The 24038-nt window shown below is 37.5% G+C and overlaps 1 protein-coding gene across 1 annotated transcript in view; it reads right to left on the minus strand.

The window, feature by feature from the left end:
- Positions 1 to 24038, minus strand: part of MDFIC (MyoD family inhibitor domain containing) — a 91784-nt gene that overhangs the window by 32905 nt on the left and 34841 nt on the right.

The following is a 24038-nucleotide window of genomic DNA, read 5'->3' on the forward strand; positions in this document are numbered from 1 at the left end:
ATTAATTTACAAATTAATTATAAATTTATAAAACTGATTTATAAAACTATAACATTTTCTTACAGTTTTTCAGTTATTTGGTGCTAAATAAAAGGCAATAATTGTCTAAAAAGTAAGTATCTGTTTAGCAGCTGTATATGCTCTTCTCATAACTAAAATCTACAATCAAAGCATCTATAAAAGAAGATCTGTTTCTTCTGGGTGTGCAATCATTTGACTTAGAGATTAATTTACGGCTCCTGCAACTTCCTGTATCAACTAGACTGACATTCTAATGACTGCTATTGAACATAAAGCTAGTTATGCATATGTATTTAAAAGGATGCCAAAGAAGACAGTTAAACCTAATTTGGGTTTCTTTTCAGAGCACTTTCCAGTAATCTCACCAAATAAATGGAATATTTTGGGCCACTTTTTCTCTGAAAAGAATAATTCAAGTAAGCTAAAAGCTTGGTGAAGTCAAAATGTCATTGACCACTGCTGGGGAGACTCCTTATCAATCAAAAATGTCCTGTCATATTCCATAACCCAAGATTAATTTAGAATTAGTATGTAATAGATAAACAGTCTCAATAAATAAAAATACAGGTGGGTAAAAGACAACTGTGTACTGCCATCAAATTTTTAAATTGATAGATTTGACTTTTTTCTACTATCAAAAATGACTATCTGCAAATTACTGGGTATGGCTGGAGCGATATTCTAACATATCCTTAATGATTTATCTACATTCATTCTTCAAAATGATATCTATTTCTATTGGCAGATAAATGATAGTACATCATTTTTGTTTCACTCTCACCTAATTATTTTTACTTTAGTTTGTATTATGGTCAGGTAAGCAAGTATTATCTCTTCACTCCAGTTTTTTAACATTAAAACAATTTCTTATTTGAATGATTTTGCCAGATACATGTAGTAATTCAAATCAAAACTGGATAGACCCTAGATATATTAGTTATCAAAACAGACATTAAATTTAACTTTGTTGAGAATTTTTTATGGATATGGCTTAAATCTTATGGTAAAATTACAATGAAAACCAAGTAGGAGACATAATTTTATTTTCCAATAAGGAACAAAAATGCCTGACCGATTAAACCACGACTACTTGGCTTTAAACAGATTCTTTTGCTTATTGTGTAAAAGTTGTCTGCGGCTTTAAAAAAAGGGGGGGCACGCTAATATGGGAACGACACAATGCTTCTTAAAACACAAGTGATGCCTAGGGACTCTCACTTTCCCTTTAATGATCCACTGCTCTCATTCAGCTGTCTTTCTTTTTTCAAATCTTTACATATGTGACAGCTCTCAAAAGTAGACCATAGACCATCTGGCATTTTCAGAGGTGTAACTTGTGCAAATTCAGCTCTATTGGGAGCACACTGCTATCTTCCGCCTGCGTTATAAAAGGACAATAGAATGTAGAACTTATGAGTTGTTTTGAATTATTCATTTTTTTGCCTGTATATTCAAGAAATTTTACAAACTCTGCATTTTGTACTACATAATCACATGCGTTAAAGGTACAAAGAAACTTTTTGACACCTCTTTTCTACAAAAAGCTGGCATTTTGTTTGATAGGTGAACATTCAGCATCTGTTATATCATTCTAAACAGGATGGGTGCTGCTACAAAAGATCCCATTTTAAATTTACTCTATATGAGCAAAAAAATGTATTCTTGATATTCAGTAACAAATGCAATACACATCAAAATTTCAAATACCAGTTATAAGAACATTCAGCATCTCCAAACCTGGATAGCTTTGGTCACCCGCTCACCACATGTGTAAAGATTTTTTTTTTTAATCATTGCTTACACAATGCAGCATGATTGTAATTTTAATATCCATGATGAATAGTTACAAATGTCTTAAGAAATTCTGTGCTTTCTAGGTTCAGATGTTTTCAATCAGGAAGGAAACCAATAGAATTAGGTCTAGTGATTTTCAATAAGAATAATAAATATGGGAGTAAATGAGTCAATAGCATGAACTTCTTTTGATAACTTTAAAAAAAAACTGGGTGATATTGCTGCTAGTAATAACTATACTTGAAACTGCAGCTGCTGGAACAGTAATATACAGAAACATTTTGTTATAGCATATAATCTATTATCATGTGCAAATCATCTTCAGTCACTGGTATCTTTACACAAGTCAGTTTTAATAAAATTACAAAAGAATTCTCGTGCCACTTAGTTTAAATGGTTGTTGTACACATAAAAAATCAGATTAAATGCTTAGGATTTAAAATTGCCAGTAACAAAATGATCAATAGAGAATATGGAAGGGGAAAAAATGACTCGGTGTAAATCTAAATTACTTTTCCCAGGGATAGTTACAAAGCTTTTACTGGTGTCCAGTATTATGCTAGTCCATGGTCACTATGGGACATACACACACACATACATATACACACATGCACACATACACAAATAGTAGTGTAGTGTATATATATATCAACATATATATATTATACTCACATATTAAATGATTTATATTAAAATATGCATCTACATACAAAAATAGCTTTAAAAGGGAGATGAAAAGTTATTTCAATATGCTCAAATATGATAAAAGTATATTACTTTTTTATTGGTATATAATGTGAATTTAGGCTAAAATCAACTAAAATAAACCTGCTAATACCCTGCTTTTTTCATGAACTTGATCCAAACCTTTCTCAATATGCAGACCCTGATTGGACTCTGTATCCTAATACTTAATGCAGTCTGAAAGATCCTGGCATTTTCTGTATCTGTTTCCTTAGTTCCTCTCTAAGGGCCTTCTGAAATTTTTATTTACCTCTTGAGCTTCTGGACTCTTTGGTTACATATCATATTTTTCATCTTCACTTCATTTAATGTATATATTAAATATATTGAAATCTATTTTGGAATTCTGACATTTCTTGGAAGGCGGGTCAATTTGAAGATCCTAATCACATTCTGTGACTACATGACTGGGAATTCACAGAGTGGAGGGATTGTTTTATATTTACATCGCATCTAGCAGCACTTTTAACATTAACTCAATTTTAATTATTGCAAAATAAATCACCAGATGGCAATGAGAGGTACTACTACCCAAAAGAAAAGGATAAAACTTAAGAAGTTGTTTGGAGAGGCAATCACTTTTCTGCATTTCATAAAGAACATTTAGAAAGTACTTAAACATATTTAAATCATGCCTGGAGGGGGAGACTGCTAGCTTTCCCCCAAATCCATTGTCTCCACTGTCCTGGGCACAAGTCTAAATCTCCTTTCCCAGCCTTCCTTGCAGTTAGGTTCCTGTTTTCTGAAGGAATGGGAGTAGAAATTTTTTTTGCCATTTCTGGGCCTGGGCCTTAAGACTTGGGCGTGCTCTCTCTATATTTTCTTTTTTGCACTTGGCAGCAACCCAGCTTTGACCACAGCTGAAGGAAATATCTTAAGGGATGTTGGAGAAACCAAACAGAAGGAATCTGCACAGCAGCAGGGAGCAGAACCTCTCACTGACCTGGAATGTTCACATCCTACTGTTACATAAGAAATTAACTTTGATCCTATTGAAGCCACAGAATTAATGCTGGAACTCGTTATAAAACATTAATAGCTTCTATCAAGTCCTGTTAACAACTTTGTACAGTGAATATACATATAATATACATAAACTGCCCTTAACCCTAATGACTCAAGTGACACCAAATTTCACAAGAAAGAAATGTTTAAGTGATGGTCTGATACTAATATAAACAACCTATTAGTCACAGTAGAAAGACTGCTGCCAAATCCACAGCCTGTGGTGGATATTATTTTTATCATTTTTTATTTTTTTATTTTTGGCAGCTGGCCGGTACAGGGATCCAACCCTGGACTTCCGTGTTATAAGCACCACGCTCTGACCAACTGAGCTAACCAGCCACCCCAAATGTTAGAAGAAATATAGGAGAATGTTTTTATGTATGTATTTATTTATTTATTTGGCATTGTGGTGGATCTTAGAAAGCAATCTTTACAATGCAAGATCTGGTTATTATTTAGGTAAAATAATAGTATCATGTAGTTTGTAGGAAAAGTATCTATCCCAGCCTTACTTCACCATCAAAAAACAATTATGTAAAATTCTCACAAATTTCCATTCTTACCATGCGTAGAAGGATATCAGATAGGGTGACCAACCGTGTTTGCTCAGGACTAAAGGGGGTCCTGGGATAAGGAACTTTTGGTTTTGGAAACAGGTCAGTCCCAGGCAAACCAAGATGAGGTGGTCACGTTTATATCAGGAGCAATTTGTGCATAACTGCAACAGCTTCCCTCAAACAAGATATTGGTAACAAATGGTGGAAAGTATGTAGACTCTGAACAAGACAAACGAGGGTTTGAATTCTAAAGTCAGTATTTTCTAGTTCTTTGGTCTTGAGAAAGTTACGTCACCTCCCCTTGGCATTAGGACCTTCTCTTGCAAAATGAAGAGGAAATGACAGATCTTCACAGGTACTGACAGTCCCACACCCTTGTCTTTCCTTTTCCTTACTCTCCCCTACATAATTTTTCCCCATTCCTTTCTGATTTACTATTTGGCTTTCATTTTTATTTTACGCTGTTACTAGTTTTTTCTTCTATAAATCAACCTTTTTATAAATAAACAGGTTTCAAATGAAACTGTAAATATTTTCTTTCATTTTTCAGAAAAATTGCAACTTGATAGAAAAATAAATTCAAAAGTAAAGATTTTTAAGAAAAACAAATGGCATTGTCTTTTAAGATCTGCATGTATTACTACAAAGTCCCCAGACAGGAAATCAATGAAAAACAAAAACCTCTTTTATATTCCCTCGAAGTGTAGCTTTTCTCTAATGCTTGTTTTTATCCTCAAATGAATGATAAATTTGGCCTTACATTATGTCAGCTATTTTACATCATAGTTTCTAGTTAACTTATCTGGATAATATGAGTTCAGCATTCATGTATTTGATAACAGAATATTTTCAGATTAAGTGAACAGGGTTCATTATGGATTGCTGTCTACAAGCTTTATTTATGTACTAAAATATCATATTATCTTCACATCTAATACCATAGCAAAATGATATTTATGTTTGCTGTGGTATCTTTTTGTTCTCCGACTCAATATGTGTATCCATCATATGAATCAACTGGTAAAGTTGTCTCTGCCTGTAATTATCTTTAATTGTATAATAAATAGATCTAAATAAATAAAAGCACATGTATTTATAAACATTTTGCAAAAAATAAGTAGACTAAACAGCATTGTATGATAGAAAACATTAATTCAATAAAAAAGCTAGCATGAGGCATGCTCTTTCTAAAATCTATTTTACATTCTGAAATTCGTATAATATAGTAACTTTACAAGAAATAATGCCTTCATGTTTTCTTTAAGAATCACTCCTTAGTTTTCTAACAGGTAATACTTATAATGGGCATATTCAGGACAAATCCATCTGTGAGTTTAAAAAAATATATAAAAGGCAATTTCTGTTTTTTAAAGAATCAATTAATGGGCAAGCATAAGTTTGAAAAGCCCTACTGTTACTATATTATTACGTTTCAGCAAATAGCAGCTTTCCTCACAATTCTCAAAATAGCAAGGCAATACATATCATATGGCAACTACTTGTACTTCAAGCTCCAGACCATCAGTTAAACAATTCTTGGACTTGCTGATGTTTCACTATAAAGTTTATAGGAAATGATTTTGAAAAATTGTTTTGTATTTGTTCTAAATAAATAATCACTTAAAGAGTATCTGGTAGTTTATCCCAATGGGATAGGATATCTTCAAATATTATCTTTTTAAATAACATTTCAGAAATACTTCACTTAACCAAGTTCAATATCTACAAACATTGAGCAATGCGTACTACAGTAAAATTAGGGGGGATAATAAATAACATAAGTGGATAATAATAAAGCACACACCAAAGTCCCCATATGTTTGAAACTTCAGAATTTACACAGAGGCTTTATACACTGATTACAGCATTCAAGGACCACAAAGCATGTAAGACCTCCCATTAAGAAGTATATGTAGCCCTGTTAGGTTTTAACTTAATAGATATGCTAACACACTTAGATAGATGCAGAATTGCTTTCTGATGTCTTATGGATTGGTCCTAGCCCCAGCCCTACTTTTGGGTCCCCTTAGCCTCTTCTGTGTGATACAGGCTCTCTGATAAGGCAAGGATACAAGTCAAAAAGCCTGAAACCAAGCTAGTTGAAACTAATTTAATATAAAAACCTTCAACAGGAGTAGAGATTATTGAAATGTGAAACTACCTAAGTAAAGACAAAAATGGGGGCAATGAGATCACTCCATCCTAGCCTGGAAAATCAGCCGTCAATATTAAACAGCACAGTAGTGAGTTAACACAAGTTGCCAACAGGGTACACTAAGATTGGAACTTTAGTATACTCTGCAGAAAACTGCCCATGTATTGGTATATTGGACTTCTTCTGGCCTTCAGTAGTTACTACAACAATACGACAAACTCCATTCTTACTAGCCAACTAGAAAAAGCAGGTAGCTTTACTAAAAGCTGTTTTTACCTGCAACACAACCATAGCCAGCAACATGCAAATAAATTTGCTATTGGGTAAATCCAAAATGGTGTTCCCCTCTGTGCAGACAAATGTCAAAAAGCCAACCTTGCCAGAGTGCAAGCCTGAATGAGGAGAGGAAGGGCTGGAGTGGAGCTTGCACTTGACTTTGTACCATGTGCAGATACAAAACCATAAGCGACAGCCCTGATAGGCAAGGCAAGGGCCCAGAGTCAAAGATTATTTGACACAATTTTTTTGGTGCCAGTTACCAGAAAATGAAGGCCTCCACCACCACTTCCCAAAAAGGATACTGATAAGCAACCAACAAAAACATTAAAGAAACTGTATTACTAGAAAAATCCCTAGCCTAGAAAATAAAGGCTAGTGACTGTTCCACCCTAAGGCAATCCCTGAATCTAAGTCCTTGTTACAAGAAAAGAGCTGCTCAGGCTCCTCCAAGGGAATCCTCCCTGAAGCTCTTCTCAGAGATGGCCATGAAGGACACCAAAGAAGGCAAGTCTTGTTTGTGATCCTGTGGTAAACAAATCCACTAGCATGGAACCCAGGCCAAGGTCAGGGAAGAAACTCTACAACGAGATGCTTATGATAGTCCCTGGCCATATCATCTTCTGTGCCATACCTAACCAGGGGAATACGTATATTCCCTAGACCAAGACCATACTTCAGAGTTCACACTGCAGTTATCCTATGCTTACATCAGATGTTGCAGATATGTTTTAAACTGTAAGTTGCAGGATCATGAGGACCTACATCCAAATTTCATTTAGTTCATATTTCTGAATCATTTCAGAGGAGGAATAAACATCACCTAGTGGAGTGTAGGACAACAATACACTAGCTCTAGATGCATCATCTGGATGGAACTTTGATTTGTCTCTCACTGGGGACAGGAGAAGTACATATATGTTTGTGTAAGAGATAACTGGATATCATTAAGTAGAAATATTGTAAAAATATATGTACAGAAACAAAAAGTATCTGAGTATATACACACATATAAATGCATTCTGGTTGGCCAAGGACAGAACCATAGTAGACACCTATTCCTGGTCTATCCAACATTACCTCTTTCTTCTGGTAGCAGTATAGACATTAATGAGACTTGGATTTCAATTTACTGACATGAACCCTTCACAAAAATAAAGTATTTTTAGTCATCTACGTTTTGTACACAGAGTTTGACAACATTGGACATTTGCTGACTTGCCTTGATTAGACAGAGAGTTCCTAAAGGACAAGATACCATAATTCTTAGAATTCCATCAACCTTATCAAGCACATACATGCTGACAAAGAGCCTTGTACGATGTTCAGCACCCAGTAGACACCCAGGGAAAATTAACTGATGATGATGAATTATACCAGCTTTTAAGCTGTCACTTGATCCCAGCATATAACAACCTTTCTGAATAAATCAAGCAACAGTTTGGTATTCAATACCATTATAAACTTCATCCTTTGCCTTCACGAGTCTAGGGAATTGCTGTAAAAGCATAATATAAGGATGGTGGAACTGCTGCAAGGATTTAAGAAATTCTCTTAAGGGAATTAAAGATTCAGTTACAGATATCACACTATGTGCAGAGAAATGCATCAAAAATACTGGGTAAGTAACCTCTTTGAAAACAGCATAAGAAAAGTCAGCTATATATCTAAAAATTGTTTTTTTTCCTCCCTGTAATAAAAGCAAACCCAACTTAATGTACGAGTGGTACTAGTATCTCCTTGAGATTAGGGCAGTGGAAATGCAAATTAAGTTTCAGTTACGAGATATGGAATTAGGTAGAGGAACTTATAAATTGCTAACTAAACATTTAAAAAGTAAATTTATTTCTGGTAGCTTATATAAGGTAAGTCTCGGAAGAAAAGCAAATTCCATTATTATGAAGTCCCCAGAGTTTTAATAGAGCTGATAACCCTGAAAGTTCAATGGTAAGTGGTTGTTACTAGGAGGGCTTCAATAAATTCCTTCAAAATATGGCCTGAGACAAGGAAATCTTTGGTTCTAATAATAGTTCTCTTTATAGATTACACTTTCTCTGATATAATTTGAAAATTTAGGACTATAAGCAAAGTTCTAAGAATTGACTCAAAGACTAGGATGGTCCTAATTATCATCTCATACCCCTATAGAAGATCCTGGTTACTTTTCTTTATAAAGAAGTAATGGACAAGCTGCTTATCCCACTTAGCAATGTTCAGAAAAATGATGAAATAAAGTTTTTCAAACCCACAAAAGCAAATTCACATATATGACTTTTAAATTATTTTATATACGAACAATAGATTATAGTTGAACATAATGGAAATTTTTCAATATGTAAATAAGTAAAAATTACACTTATTTTCTCATTGTTCTCCTGAGATTAAAATCCTGCCCCTCTTATAGTGCTCCTATAGTTTTTTGGAGACTGATTTGGAGAATGAAAGTTTTAGATTCTCGAATTCATCAAAGTATCAAGAAAATTTTGGTATTTCTGGGAATAAAAAGTTATCCAAAACATTGATGGATCTTGGACGTGACTTGTACCATCTTGGATATGACTAGTGCCATTTTACACACACTGAGCACAAAATGGCCACCAGCCTTTTCCTTACGAGAAACCTCATGGTTTCTGAGAAATAGAAACTCCTCTACTTCCACATGGGTGCAACCTTCCACCTGATTGCATCAGCCAGCCTTATTTTCCACACCAGCACCAAACCCCTCCCTGATTACGTCAGCCTTCCTTACAGCCTATGTGAGCTCTCCTACCCCGACACTGACTGCTGCTCTCCATTTTGAGTGCAGCCCAGCAGATTCCTTTCTTTTAATCAAGCTTGATTGGTACCCAGGGTTTCAGCTCACTTTCTTTCATTTTGGTGCCAAAACCTGAGAAGAGTCCTGGCCAGGACCTTTGGAGGATCCCCTCTCTTGGGTTGACTGGCCCCGGCCGCTGTTCCCAGACGGGCCAAACCGGGTACCTCCGGGACTCTCTCCTTTTGCCATTTCAGACCAACACATCCACCATCAGCCTCAATTCAGGGTGAGACAGTGGGTCTGTCCTACTTCTATGGGTTCTCCCGACTACTTTCTATGACTACAGTCTACTTCCAGAAGACCAGGCACCTGGTCAAGCGAACCCCTCTCATGCCCACCAGCTATTAGAGGATGCTCCTCTAGCCAGTCAGTGGCTCCTCTCTCGAAAAGAAAGTGCACACCAATGAGGATGCTCCTTGGTGTTACCCTTCTTCTGCTGGGACTGATCACCTCCTTTCTCACCCTCTAAATCGGATCCTCACAATCCAAACCTCCATGCTCTACACCTCTGGGCTGTTTCCTGGCCAACCTCTTGGCCTCCAGGGAGACATTAAGCACAAACGCCTCATTTTCTACTGCAGTCAGGTTTGGCCTAAATAATGGATCCCAGTGACCAGAAAATGGCACTTTTAATTTGGATACTCTCAGAGATCTAGACAACTTTTGTCACTGAAATGGCAAAGCTGGAGAGATTCCTTATGTTCAAGCTTCTATCTCCAATCACATCCTTCTCTCTGTCAAACTGTCCTACGTCTCAAATTTTCCTAGCTCATCCCCGACCTCCCCTTCTGGACTCAGATCAATCTTTTGATCTGTCAAACCACTCTGCTCCCTGACCACCTCCTTACTCCAGATCCTCCACCAGCCCCTTCACCTTTTCCCTCTCTTCCCCATAACTGGTCTTGAGATGTTTGTCTTCAGCCACCCAACCCTTCTCCTTCTTCCCCTTTGTCAGGTGGCAACCCTGCCTCAGCTCCAGCTCCATTATACCCCCTCTGTAAAGTGGCTGGGACAGAGGGAATTGTCTGGGTCCATATCCCCTTTTCTCTTTCCAATCTCTCCCAAATCAAAAAATGACTGGGATCTTTCCAGTCTGACCCAGACACATATCTTAAGGAATTCAGATATCTCACCCAGTCTTATGATCTCACCTGGCATGATATTTTTATGATTCTCACTACTACTTTGTCCCCTGAGGACAGGGAGCAGGTCTGGATAACTGCCTAACAACAAGCAGATGAGGTACATGCCCAAAATAATAGGCAGCCTGGGGGAGCCATTGCTGTCCCTCACACGGACCCAAATTGGGACCACCAGGCTGGCCACGGATACTGAGATCTTTGGGAAAATATGATCACACACCTACTTCATGGCCTCCAAAAAGCTACTCACAAGTTGGTCAATTATGACAAGCTTAGAGAAATCACACGGAGATCCACCAAAAATCCCAGCGAGTTCCTAACTCGCCTCTCTTGGGCTTTCCATAAATACACACGTATAGACCCAAACTCCCCAAACTCCCCTGCAGGCATGACCCTCTTACACTCTCATTTCATTACCCAATCAGCCCCTGATATTTGAAAAAAACTAAAAAAACTTGAGGATGGTCCAAATACAACCCAATGAGAACTCCTCAATGCAGCTTTCAAAGTTCTTAACAATAGGAAGGAGGAGGAGAAGAAGGATCAATACAAAAGAGACCAGGCCAAATACCAACTCCTGGCTAATGCTATCTGAGGCTCACACATCCCTAAGCCAGTTGCCCCCAGGGGCAAGCCACCTGGGAACTGCTTCAAATGCGGTCAACTGGGCCACTGGGAAAGGGTTTGTCCTAACCCTGGACCCCCTCCCAGGCACTGTCCTCATTGCAAACAGCCAGGTCACTGGGGGCTTGACTGTTCCACTCACCAGAGAGGGCGTGGCCCAGTCCCTAATCCACAACCTTTAGTTCCATAGCCATCCCTACCAGAGCTTCTCAGCTTTGCCCAGGAGAAGGACTGACAATGCCCAGGACCCAAGGCCTCCACAGAGATCACCACACGTGAGCCCAGGGTAACTCTCCTCATAGCAGTTAAGCTGATCTCTCTTGTCATCAGTACAGGGGCCACTTACTCTATCCTTCCTGAGTATGCAGGACCAACAACCCCATCCTCTATCACAATGGTAGGGGTCATGGGATCAGAATACCACCCACAGATCACTCAACCCCTTTCCTGCACCCTACATCACACCCAATTCACACACAAATTTTTTTTTGAAGATTATCGTTAAATTTATTAGTATGTAAATAGTCAATTATTTATTTATTTATTTATTTATTTTAATTTTTTTTTTTTTAAGTTTTATTTTGTCGATATACATTGTGGCTGATTATTGCTCCCCATCACCAAAACCTCCCTCCCTTCTCCCTCCCCCCCTCCCCCCCAACAATGTCCTTTCTGTTTGCTTGTCATATCAACTTCAAGTAGTTGTGGTTGTTATATCATCTTCCCCCTCCCCGGTTTGTGTGTTTGTGTGTGTGTGTGTGTGTGTGTGTGTGTGTGTGTGTGTGTATGTGTGTGTGTGTGAATTTATATATTAATTTTTAGCTCCCACCAATAAGTGAGAACATGTGGTATTTCTCTTTCTGTGCCTGACTTGTTTCACTTAATATAATTCTCTCAAGGTCCATCCATGTTGTTGCAAATGGCAGTATTTCATTCGTTTTTATAGCTGAGTAGTATTCCATTGTGTAGATGTACCACATTTTCCGTATCCACTCATCTGATGATGGACATTTGGGCTGGTTCCAACTCTTGGCTATTGTAAAGAGTGCTGCGATGAACATTGGGGAACAGGTATACCTTCGACTTGATGATTTCCATTCCTCTGGGTATATTCCCAAGATATCACACACAAATTTTTAATAATGCCTCAATGCCCAGCCCTCTTACTGGGACGGGACATTCTTTCCAAATTCAAAGCTTCCTTCACCCTAAACACTTTAACTCCAGCTACAATACTCTTGTTACAGGCCTCCCCAGACCTGGCCCCTGAGGCTTCCACCTTCCCCTTCCCCTCAGACAACATTAATCCCACAGTATGGGACACTTCTTCTCCCTCCATTGCTACGCACCATTCCCCTATCCTTGTTAAGTTGCAGAACCCCTCTTTGTTCCCTAATGTTCCCAGATTACATAACTCACAGCACAGGCCTTACATATCAAATGGGACTTACCTATACCACACTGGCCTCAGTCATCAGGCAAAGTAGAAAAAGCCAATCTCCTCATAAAAATACACCTCACCAAGCTGTCCGTGGAACTTCACCTCCCTTGGACCCAATTTCTCCCTCTAGCACACACTCGCTTGCAAGCTGCCCCCTGCAAACCCACTGGCCTCAGCCCCTTTGAATCTCCCTACTCTTTCACTCATTAGGGATCTTCTTTGGGAACAGGCCAGCCCTCTACTACCTCATCCTTTCCCCACCACTCCCTCAGACTTTAAACTGAGCCCAGGACAGCAAGTGTATATTAAAACCCAAATCCCAAAGCCCCTCTCACCATGCTGGGAAGGGCCTTATACAGTACTTCTATTCTTGGTAAAACTAGCACCTGAGACTTAACCCAAAGAATCTGTTCACACGAAGTCAGAGGGGTCACTCTGCTCAATCCCCAACCCAACATCTCCTTACACTTCATCCATTTTAGTACCCACAAAACTGAAAATCTCCAGGACCTCCACTCTTCCCCCAATCCCAGGAGAAGGATGATCTTTCTCCTGGCGATTATCCTCTCACTCTTGCAGGCCCGCTTCACGTCCTTCGCACGGGAGCTGCTCCAAGACTGGTCCTGATCCGCCACCTCCAGTGTTGAAGACATCCCTGAGTGGGTAACTGAATTAGCCTGGCAGGGCGCCCTCTGTGATTACACCCTCAACAAGGTTACCCTCTACTCCTTTTTCCTACTATGCACCCTCTCAACCTCTCAGCTCCTGAACACTTGCCTTTTCTCTTCCTCTTGCTTCTTTTCCTAACGGAGACATATGCCACACCCTGTTCACAATGTATAAGCAAGGTCTTGGTGGGTGGAAGGACACTTTCCAACCTCCTGGGTCAGCCACCCAGCATCTTCAGGGGAATCCTATAGAACATATTCACATCACTGACATACGTTCCCACAACATGCCACGACCAGACAACTGCCACATCATGTTCTTATGGGGATAAAAACTACTGGATAGCTCTTTCCAAAGGGGACTCTGCTGGAGTTCAATGCCCCCCCCACTCCCGACAAAAACATTTCTGCTTCACCCAAACCACTCACCTAGCAATGGGGGAGGACTTCAGGACAAAACACATTGGACCCCTAACCATGATGGGACTTATCCTTATTCTTGGTCCCTGCCTCTTTTGGTGTTTCTCTAACTTAGTACAGGAACTGATGCAGGTTTTCACCAACCAAAATGTCACCGAATTGTTCCTGGGAGGAGGATATCAGCCCCTGAGAACCGTTGACCCTTCCCCAGAAGAATACAGCCTCCCCACACGAAACCAATACCCTGCCACCTAATTGTTTAATTTTTTTCATATCTTCGCCCATCTCCAGCAGGAAGTAGCTTCAGAAGAATGAGACCTTTGCCCTTTTTCTCTTCTCCCTATACTTAAAAGGTGGGAATGATGGATCTTGGACATGACTGGAGCCATCTTGGACATGACCGGCACCATTTTACACATACTGAGCACAAAATGGCCACCAGCCTTTCTCTTATGAGAAACCTCATGGCTTCTGAGCAGTAGAAACTCCCCTACTTCTGCACAGGTGCAACCTTCCACCTGATTGCATCAGCCAATCTTATCTTCCACACCAGCACTAAACTCCTCCCTGATTACATCAGCCTTCCTTACAGCCTATATGAGCTCTCCCACCCCAACGCTGGCTGCTGCTCTCCATTTTGATTCTTTTCCTTTTATAAAGCTTGATCAGTACTCAGCATTTGGGCTCACTTTCTTTCAAAGATAAGCATCAGAAAATGGCTAAACACAAAGGAACACACTCATTAACCACATTTAAAGATTAACATGGTTGAGACCATTTATACAAATGTGTCTTTCACTCATTTTGCCATTAAAACCCACTAAATCTGTCAAGGTAACTTTGGCTGCAAACTTGCATAAGTCATTAAAAATACTTGTTATTTTATACTGTGGTGTCAGGCATGGTTCTAGTGATAAGGGATATTACAGTGAACAAATTTACAAAGACCTTGCCCTCACAGGGCTTATGGTTATTTATCATTTTGCATAAGAACTCCAAAGATAGGGCACCTGTAGAATTATTTATTTCACAACTAATATCATTAAAAAACAAAGGTTCTATATTTTCCCAGTCATCTCCGGCATGTCAACCTTCCCATCTGACTGTTCCCCTCATAGTTAAAAGATTCTTTGATGCAGCTTTAGGCATCTCATCCAGGGAGGACATCAACCCTTGAAAAAAGAGGACACTCTTTTTTACTGTCTCTTTTTAAGAATATTTTTAAGACCCTTTCCCAGAAACCTGTCAGGAGATGCCCTCTCACATCTCATTGGTCAGCACTGGGTCACATGCTTACCACAAAGCCAATCACTTTCAAGGGGAATAGAATGGCCGTGATTGGCTGAGACTAATCAGAATTTTCCCCTTGACTTCAGACATCTGAACAAAATCTGTGATCTGTTAAGAAGGTGGATGTTCAGAAGGTAACAGTTTCCTTTTAAAAAAAATTAAACAAAAAAAGTACTACTAATAATAAATAAGCACCCAGCTATCCACCAGCATTTTAAAAAGTTGACTTTTTTTATATATTTGCTTTAGGTAGTTGTTTTTAATTTAAAAAAAAGAGCCTATGCACTTTCTTGAATGACTGGACATTAACCTTCTCCTTTTAACTTTACTAAGAAGCTAAAATTCTGTTCTTTAATCTCCTAGATTCTGTCTGTCCTGCAAATCATCCTAACTATTGTTACTAACGCTGCCTCCCAGACAAAACTACTACGTAGACTCCAGTGGCCCACCCCTGCCCCACTGCATCGAAATCTTCCAGAAAGTGGATTCCAGAAACAGTATCTGAGAAAAGCTTTCCAGGAGATCCTGATAATCAACCAGATTTTGAAACTATTGCTCTAAAGTAAGTTGTTATACTGTGAATATTCTCTTTTACTATTTCATTATAGTGTTTAGTGACATAAACAACCTGTTCTTTTAGATATATTGTTTGGTGGGGAGCTGTAATCATATGAATTTGAATTGTAAAATTCCATGATAAAAGCTTCATCAGCCTCAAGTGCATGTGGGTGCTTCAAAAATGTCGCCTTGCTAGTTTAATCCCAAAGATATGGAAAGTAACCAGATTAAAATGATATCACCCAGTTTGGTATTTTTCCCCCCTGCTAAGATATCAGAGTAAGCACAATGACAGCAAACACTCCCAATCATAAACCATAAGCAAGGGCACGCTCATAATTTCAGCACAGTCAAGCCCAGTGGCCTTCACTCCTTTGGGGAATTCACTTCAATAACATGGAACACTAACTTCTATCTTTGATGTTTTGAAAAACTAACTTTGTTACAAAAAAAGAAAATCATATATACCAGTACAACAGAATTTTTTCTCTAAATTTACTCAAAATTTGCTTTTATTTATGAAATTATGAAATTTAGTCTATCCTTATTTTCAACGATGATAACATCTAGTGAATATGTAAAACACACAAGTTAATTTAAATAAATCCATAGATTTTGGTTTTAAACATTCTCTTTAGAAAGAGCATCCTTTCCAAGTATACATATAGAGAGAAATTATAAACTGAAGCAACATTGGACAGAGGTATGTTATTCTTTTATTCCGTATGATACATTTTAATCAAAGTATTCTTCTGGAAGGGGGAAACAAAAACAAAACTAAGAAACTGTCAGGAAACAAGGATAACATGGAAGTAAAAAATGAAACAGTAAAGTAGGGAAATATACAACAGAATGAGAGATAAGAAAAGATGATTCATTCTCATGCAATAAACTTTTAGTGAGCATTTAATAATATCCAGAAGACTGTGCTACAGGCTCAAGGTCAGAGAGAGAAGGGACACATCTGGAAGACAGTCCCTGATTACAAAACTGGCCCTTCTCTAAACCAGTAAGCCCTTTAGCTATGTGGTTTGCACACAAATATTTCTCAAATGTCACCTGTGCCCTAAAATCCATCCTTTCCCCTCCATCTTCCACACCTCCATCTTGCCAACATCAGTTTAAGTCCTTATCATCTCTTTCTAGGTTATTTTGGCCTCCTAACCAGGGCTGCCTGCCTCCATGTATTCTCCCCACCCCCCGCCACTCCATCTTCCACACCTCTACTAAAATATATTTCTAAAATATATAACAAAAACAAAACAAAATCTATTTATATTAATGTCCTAGTTGAAAGTTCCAATATTTGCTTATTACCTCCTGGATAAAATCACAACTTAGTAGACTTTACCAAACCCTTCACAATATTGTATCAATCTCATATTCCATCATTTTTTCTTATTTTCCCATGCTCTAGCTGCAATGAATTTCTCCTAATTTTCAAACATATCATAAACTTTTCATGCCCCCATGCCTTACACTTACTAGACTCCTCTCCTCAGAATGCCCCCCAGTACCTCTTACTCTTACATCAAACCTAAGTCAAATGTCATCTATTCTCCATCTTTGCTAAATGGTTCCCATGAGTATCTTCTGGCTCCCTCCTCTCTACCCCCAGAACAAAATTGGTGTAAAAAAAAGGTCTCCCCTCTCCACTAAACTGCTAGTTCCTCCGTAGCAAACAACATGTCATTCATTCACTCATATAGTCACCAACAAGTGTTTATTAAATGCCACATGCAAGTGCCATGTACATACAATGTTATTCTTCTGATTATCTGCTCCAGCACCTGGAACAGTGGCCACTTAGAAAAATCACACAAAGGAAAGATAAAAACAATAATGTTCTTCTTTCTGCAGCTCTCAATTTCAATTGTTTGAATAAAATCTTAAGTACATATTGCTTACCTAGAAAAATAAGGAAAACATAAGCATGATTTCTTTCCCCACACCTCCCTGATAGAATCTGATTTTTTTTTTTTAACCCTGATGGTTTTTACAACCTATAGCAAGTATCTGCATCCTCTGATCTCCTACAACCATCCCATACATATTCTGTAATTCATAAGGCCAATTACTATTTTTAATTCAAATGAATGGAAAAGTAAAAATCTCCAATTTATTCATCATTGTAAACCTCATATTAATTCCATCAATATTTAGAAAAATATTATTCTGTATTCCAACGGTAGACAAAAACCAATAAATAATAACCAAAGCTAATAAAAAAATAAAACAAAAAGATTTTAGCACTTGAAAATAAACAGTGGATAGAAGTACCTATTATATATAAAATTATGTTTTCTTTATGTTATACATTCTCTTCCCAAATATTACTGAGCATCTACTATATACCAAACACAGTGCTAAGACTAGCTACATAAAATGAAAATACATTAAACATGTAAATAAACAAGGAAGAAACAGAATATATAATTTTAAATTATGGTAATTGGTATAAAAGAAAAGTACTATTGGCAGAGACAATAATAAGGGAAAATATTCTAGTTTGGAGAGCTAGAAATGGCATTTCAGCAGAGACCTGAAGGGGAAGGGGCTTCCCACAGAAGGAGGAACAGGGTTTCAGGTCAGAATAGAGCTCAGCACATTTGCTGACCTGGTGGAAAACCAGTGTGGCTAGAGAATACACACACTGTCCTTCAGACTGTGTATGTGCTGCCTAATTCAAATTATAAACATTAACAGATATATTAGAAAAATCATAGAATGTGCTTCCATAACCCTTCCTGGCAGTATTCTTCCAGATATTGTGTTTCTTTACCATATAAGCCATTACCATAATAAATTATTCATTTACAAGACCACTGTTGGTTTAAATATTTACTGTGAATCAAGACACTTCCAATAAAAGTGTTCTTAGGAAGTTACATAAAGGGACCATCAACTGTATATAAATGTAAAATACAACCTCAATTTGGAATATTAGGAATCATTTATAGAAATCTTATACTTTAATTGCTTTCTGGGAAAGAAACATACATCCATTTCTCTAAAATGTACAAACCTATTTACATTGAAATTGAGTGAAAATTGTTCTTAGGCTACAGAAGAGCATGAATGATTTGATGCTCTTTAAGTAACGAAGGGGATATTTGTGAGGAAATCATGCTGTTGTTCTTACAAATCTGCTCAGATTTCAGAAATGAAACTATTACTCTGAGGTGTATTTAACTTCACTTTTTATTCCAATTTCCTAAGTCAGATTACTATACTCAATTAAATACATAATTCTCTAGCAGTAGCTCTCGACCCTTTTCCAAGTCCACAGAGTTTATTTGAGCAACATACACCCTTTAGTAATAACTTATGTGGCTCAAAAAAAACAGCCTCCTCCTCCAGGGATTCTCTATTCTTTTGCCTTGTACACTCCACTGGAGAATCATAATTCTAACCTGGAACCCTGGATGCTGACCAAGGGCGATTTTTTATCATAAACTCAAACTCTTAGGGGAGAACAAAATGGGCAATTCAACAGTGAACTGAATAAGTTTATCTACCTGGGGCCTTAAAAATTCCTATTAATTTCTAGTAATTATTTTCTATTAATATAGCCTTTCAAATCCCACATTGTGGTTTACAAATTGCATGTGGTTACTACATATTTCTTGTTGATAATAAAGTTCTGCCACTGACTACCTGGGTATCCTTGGGCAAAACTGCTTACCCTACATCCTCAATTTGTCAACTGAGGAACACGGAGGTTGAACACATTGACTTCTAAGGCACCTTCCCTATCTTTACTATAAGGGTATAGGTCCATGATTTATTGTCAACATGTAAAAAAATAATGCGTATATGACATCACATCTAGAAAACAATCTGGAAACAATGTAAGGACTCACTTTGTTAGGGCCTTGCAATTTAAAATCTAAGTTATCTAAATAATATTATTAACATTATTATTAAAATTTTCCTTTTTCTAGAGAGTGTGGAGGGTAGGATACCTCAAATAGAAACATTCATGGGAGTAAGATTAACCTATAGGAGAGACATTAGTACTTTTTTGTCTACCTACAGCCAACAGTTATTAACTGAGCAAGTGTCTTATTCTCTGCTCTCAGCCAGGTGTCAGGGGCTCAAGGCTGCTACTAGTGATGATGGTAACCAGCAGGAGGTAAATATTAAATCTCTTCCATTTTTTTTTTAATTGGAAAACTAGTGAATAAAAGAGAACATGAAAATAAACACTTTCTCTGATTTATAATATCTGGTTCATGAACATCAATGTTTAAGAGGGCAGGAGGTTAGGACTGTGATTATGTCATAGTGGGAAGGAATGTGTCTTATCATTTATGTTGTCGATTTCACTGCCCTGTACTCACTATGACACCTGGAGTCCTGTGCTCTGCTTTGCCGAGGGCAGAGTGGGAAGGGATAGCGCAGAGGACACCTGGTGGCCGAAATCTTGGGTATCTTCTCCTCAAGTCCAAATTACATCCCAGGTTCCAGGAGCCCTGGTACTGCTGAATCTTGTCTTTTGGGGTAGGTAGTACCATGTTGTGTCATGGTACTGGTTCTGGCTTCTCAGTGCTACAAAATCAGTTATGATTTCTCCATCTACTTACCATCTTCCAGAAAATTCTTGATAGATCTCATCCATCATTGTTTCCTTGTCTGTTCTCTCTCTCTTTAAATGTATGCTTTTTAAATAAAATATTATTAATTTGCTATCATTTAAGTGGGATTTTGAAAAAGAATAGAATATATATGTTCAACCAGCCATGTTGAACAAAACATGCTCTGTCTTAATAAACAAACAAAAAAACTCAAGAAAATTTAGCAAATTGTGAACACTCGTTAAATGAGTGGTTGGTACCTTGGTGCTTGTAATATTCTTTTATATTTTTTTCTATCTAATTGAGATATTTCATTATATTTAAAATTGAAAATTAATTTTTAAATAAAGAGAACTCTATTCACTGTGGTGGCTCATTTCCTCACCTTGGTGTGGGAAACCCTGGTGATAGGCTTTTGTGGGCTTCTTTAGGATCAGATAAAAGAGGCTGTGGTATGCTGACTGACTCTTCCCCCTAACTCCTGGGTAATCAGTGAGAGGATCCAGGGGCTCACACTGCACTCTTCCCTCTGGGTTCTCTGCTTACTATCTCTGGATCAGTCTGAAAGTGCACTGATGAAGAGGTTCTCGCTGTATTTCTTCCTTTAACCCAAGTGTTGGTTATTCTCATCGTTCTGTGCAACTAATATCCATCTAGAGACTTACAGTCTGAACAACATATTTCCATTTAGATTTTCATGTTTCACCAACTGCATGAGGTAGTGAAGGAAGGGATTACTTCCAAGTGTATTTCAAAGATGCAGAAGGTGCAGCTGAAAGACCAAGTGACCTGCCCAATGTCCCATAGCCAATGACTTTTAGTCAGAATTTGAATCCAAATCACAGGACTCCACACCTCCCCTACCTTGAGGACATACAGTCTTTCTCTATGTCCTGGTGTTATGTGCTACCTACCATTTACCAAGTCTAATTGGGAGCCTTACTCCTAACAAAACTGGAGCTGGCTGACAAGTCAAGCTTTTGGTCATTATTTCATTTTCGCTTTTTCTCCAGATGCTTTATTATTATTGTCTTTTGTCTATTTAGAATATGGGAGTCAAGCTATACCACATGTGTACCTTCTCCTATTTTAAAAAAGTACCGTGTTTCATTTGTATCTGTCGTCAGTGACACCTCCAGTTCTTCCAAAGTCTTCATGCATAATCATTAACGGCATGCAAGTTCTCAGCAGTTAGTTCCCAAGGCATGACAGAGTGGACTGCAGCAGACATGGCTGACTGGAAGCTCTTTAAGTTGAAGCAGCCCGTAGGAAAACTTGGAAAAATTAAGTTCTCTGAATAATAAAACTTCTTTATGACATTTTCCAAAGGACTGAATTTTACTGTTTTATGCCAAAATAATATTGCAGGGATATGAGAAGGGTGGAGATGCACATGATAATGAGCCTCTCCTCCAAAGAGACCATCCACAAATATTTTCGCATTTGTATTAACATGCAAAGAAGTAAAAAACAATACTGTACCTTCAATTAAGAGGGAGAAGAATAAAACCATCCCCAAACAATTGAACGTTGTCTTTGCCCCTGAGAAATGCTATTCTAGGACTATAAACTACCCATTTTTCAATTCACTGTAATTTAGTGTTTCATACACTAAAATGGACAATAAAATCTGTCATTATTACTGACCAAGCTGTAATTGCACCTACTCGGCCACGCCAGAGCTAAAGATCCTGACTCTGAGAGCTTAGTTATCCAATTTTGTTTTTTAGACCCAAGAAGTGGTGGTTGGGCTTTGTTTGTTTGTTTTTAGTGAAAAAAAAAAAAATTAAATGCAGAAAATGAACACTCCCACACATTTTTGCTTTTTACATGTTAAGTATGTACTCTGTGAACTGTACCGTTGAAATATTTTTACTTTAACAATGTAGATGTCATCAGGAAAGAAACTAAATTAAAGACTTCTTCCCAGTGAGTGTTATAAACAAACCCCTCATTTTCTTTAGGCTTAATGAGGACAGGGAACTGATGATGAACCCAATGTTTAGCAAAATAAGCAAACCTGAGAAAGATGATGACTGAAGAGTGATGCATTCTCGGCTGAGCAGTGGGCTCCATTTCTCAGGAAGAAAAGTTTTGAACATATTTAAGATAACGATGATAACCTGCACCAATTTCAAAGTACAGATTTCAAAGTGCTGTGCAAAAAATGAGAATGGACAATATTTTGTTTGTGTGTCTCAAAAAAATCAGGAGGAAATGGTAAACTGTGCTTGCAAACGGTCTTATACTACATATACTGTGCAGATTGTAGCCGAATGAGTTTCCATAGCAAAACTGAACCTGGGAAGGAAGTAACTGCCTCAAGGTGAGAGTGATTAGCTATTCCACTATGCAAGAACAGTTTAGTTTAGAATATTTATTCCTGATAGCAAAGTAGTTTCCTCCACAGATGCAGTTCCTTCACTTTTACTTCATAAAATCAACTTATTCCAAGTTCTGTTCCACCTTCTCTCACTAAACTCTAAATCTTTTTACTCTGTGAGTACTAATTTTTCTGGACTAGGCCCAATATTAAGTGTTTTATAAAAGAGCAATTCTTAATAACTAAATGACTAAGCCCTATTAAATGCTTAAATATTGTGATGCAGATTATTTTTATACAAGAAAATGATTATTATTGGTTTATTTGCTACAAACAATGGTGCCAGAATTTGCATAGGAGTAATGTTTTCCCAGCAGGCCTATAAACATTTGCTATTTTCCTTGTTTTAGTAACTACTCCTAAATGAACAAACTATGAACTTTTATACAGTAAGAATGGTTTAAAACTGCCCCTAATAAATCTTCTCAGTCTTAAGCTATATTTCCATACCATTGAAAGAAATAGCTGATATTGCACAAAGTTTTGAAATACACTGTTCTCCAAAGTATATGCTTCATCAGCAATTTATTTTAACATCCACATCTCTCTCTCAAAGGGAATTGAACCTAATTATGTATTGTCCCTTATGCCTAGATACCACTGGTATCATATGAATTCATATATTATTAAAAAAGCTGATCTTTTTTTTACTTATTAATATGACTCTTAAGTAAACTGTATCTCTATTATAAGACACTTTGCTTTACTCTAAGAAACTCTAGCTATAATAGTTAGGGAGATATTCTTTCCAATATATCTACAAACACTTAATTGGAAGGCTCAATATGCAGAAATTTGTAACTGAAAGGGACAGCTTACTCCAATTCAGGGCTCCAATCAACTAAAGGAAGATGAAAGAACTCGGTATTTGTCTTCATAAAAATAGTAAAAAGAGTTTCATCCTTAAAAATTTTACTCATATATAACAGAAACCTAAATTTTGGTTTAACCCATCAAGAATCCTAAAATAATCAAATAATTCCTTATGACTACATTAAAAGGATTTTGAAGCTACATGTACAAATTATAATAGTTCTTTTCCAATATTATAAAACTTAGATTAAAGTGCTCCACAGTGAAACTAAAAGTAAAAAACACATTCTGAACAATGTTAACATCTCTTGATGTTGAGAAAACAACTTCCCAAAAAGTCTAAGCACTAAAAGAAGAAGCCAGTACAGGGGCCCTCCCAAACAGGCAGCCATACCTAACAGTTCCTACGGGTTATCAGTCATAACTATAAGAATCCACTTTCCAACAACAACAAAAATATTCAAATAAATGACTAATATTCTGCTCATTTTACAAACTTAACTGCTCTAGGGCAATATATTTGATCAAAAACCTTATTGGTTCTCCATCTGTGCTGCCCATCAGAATTAACTGGGGACCTTACAGATAAATACCTAGACCCTATGCCCAAATGATTCTGAGTTAATTGGTCTGGAGTGGGGCTGGACATCAATATTCTTTCAAACTAATGTGAAGAGTGAGACTCACTGCTTTGCACAAAGGGACATGACTACAGAATCATATTCCTGCCCCACCCTGTATCTTTAGCTTTA

This window comes from Cynocephalus volans, chromosome 6, assembly GCF_027409185.1.
Source record: "Cynocephalus volans isolate mCynVol1 chromosome 6, mCynVol1.pri, whole genome shotgun sequence".
Lineage (NCBI taxonomy): Eukaryota > Metazoa > Chordata > Mammalia > Dermoptera > Cynocephalidae > Cynocephalus > Cynocephalus volans.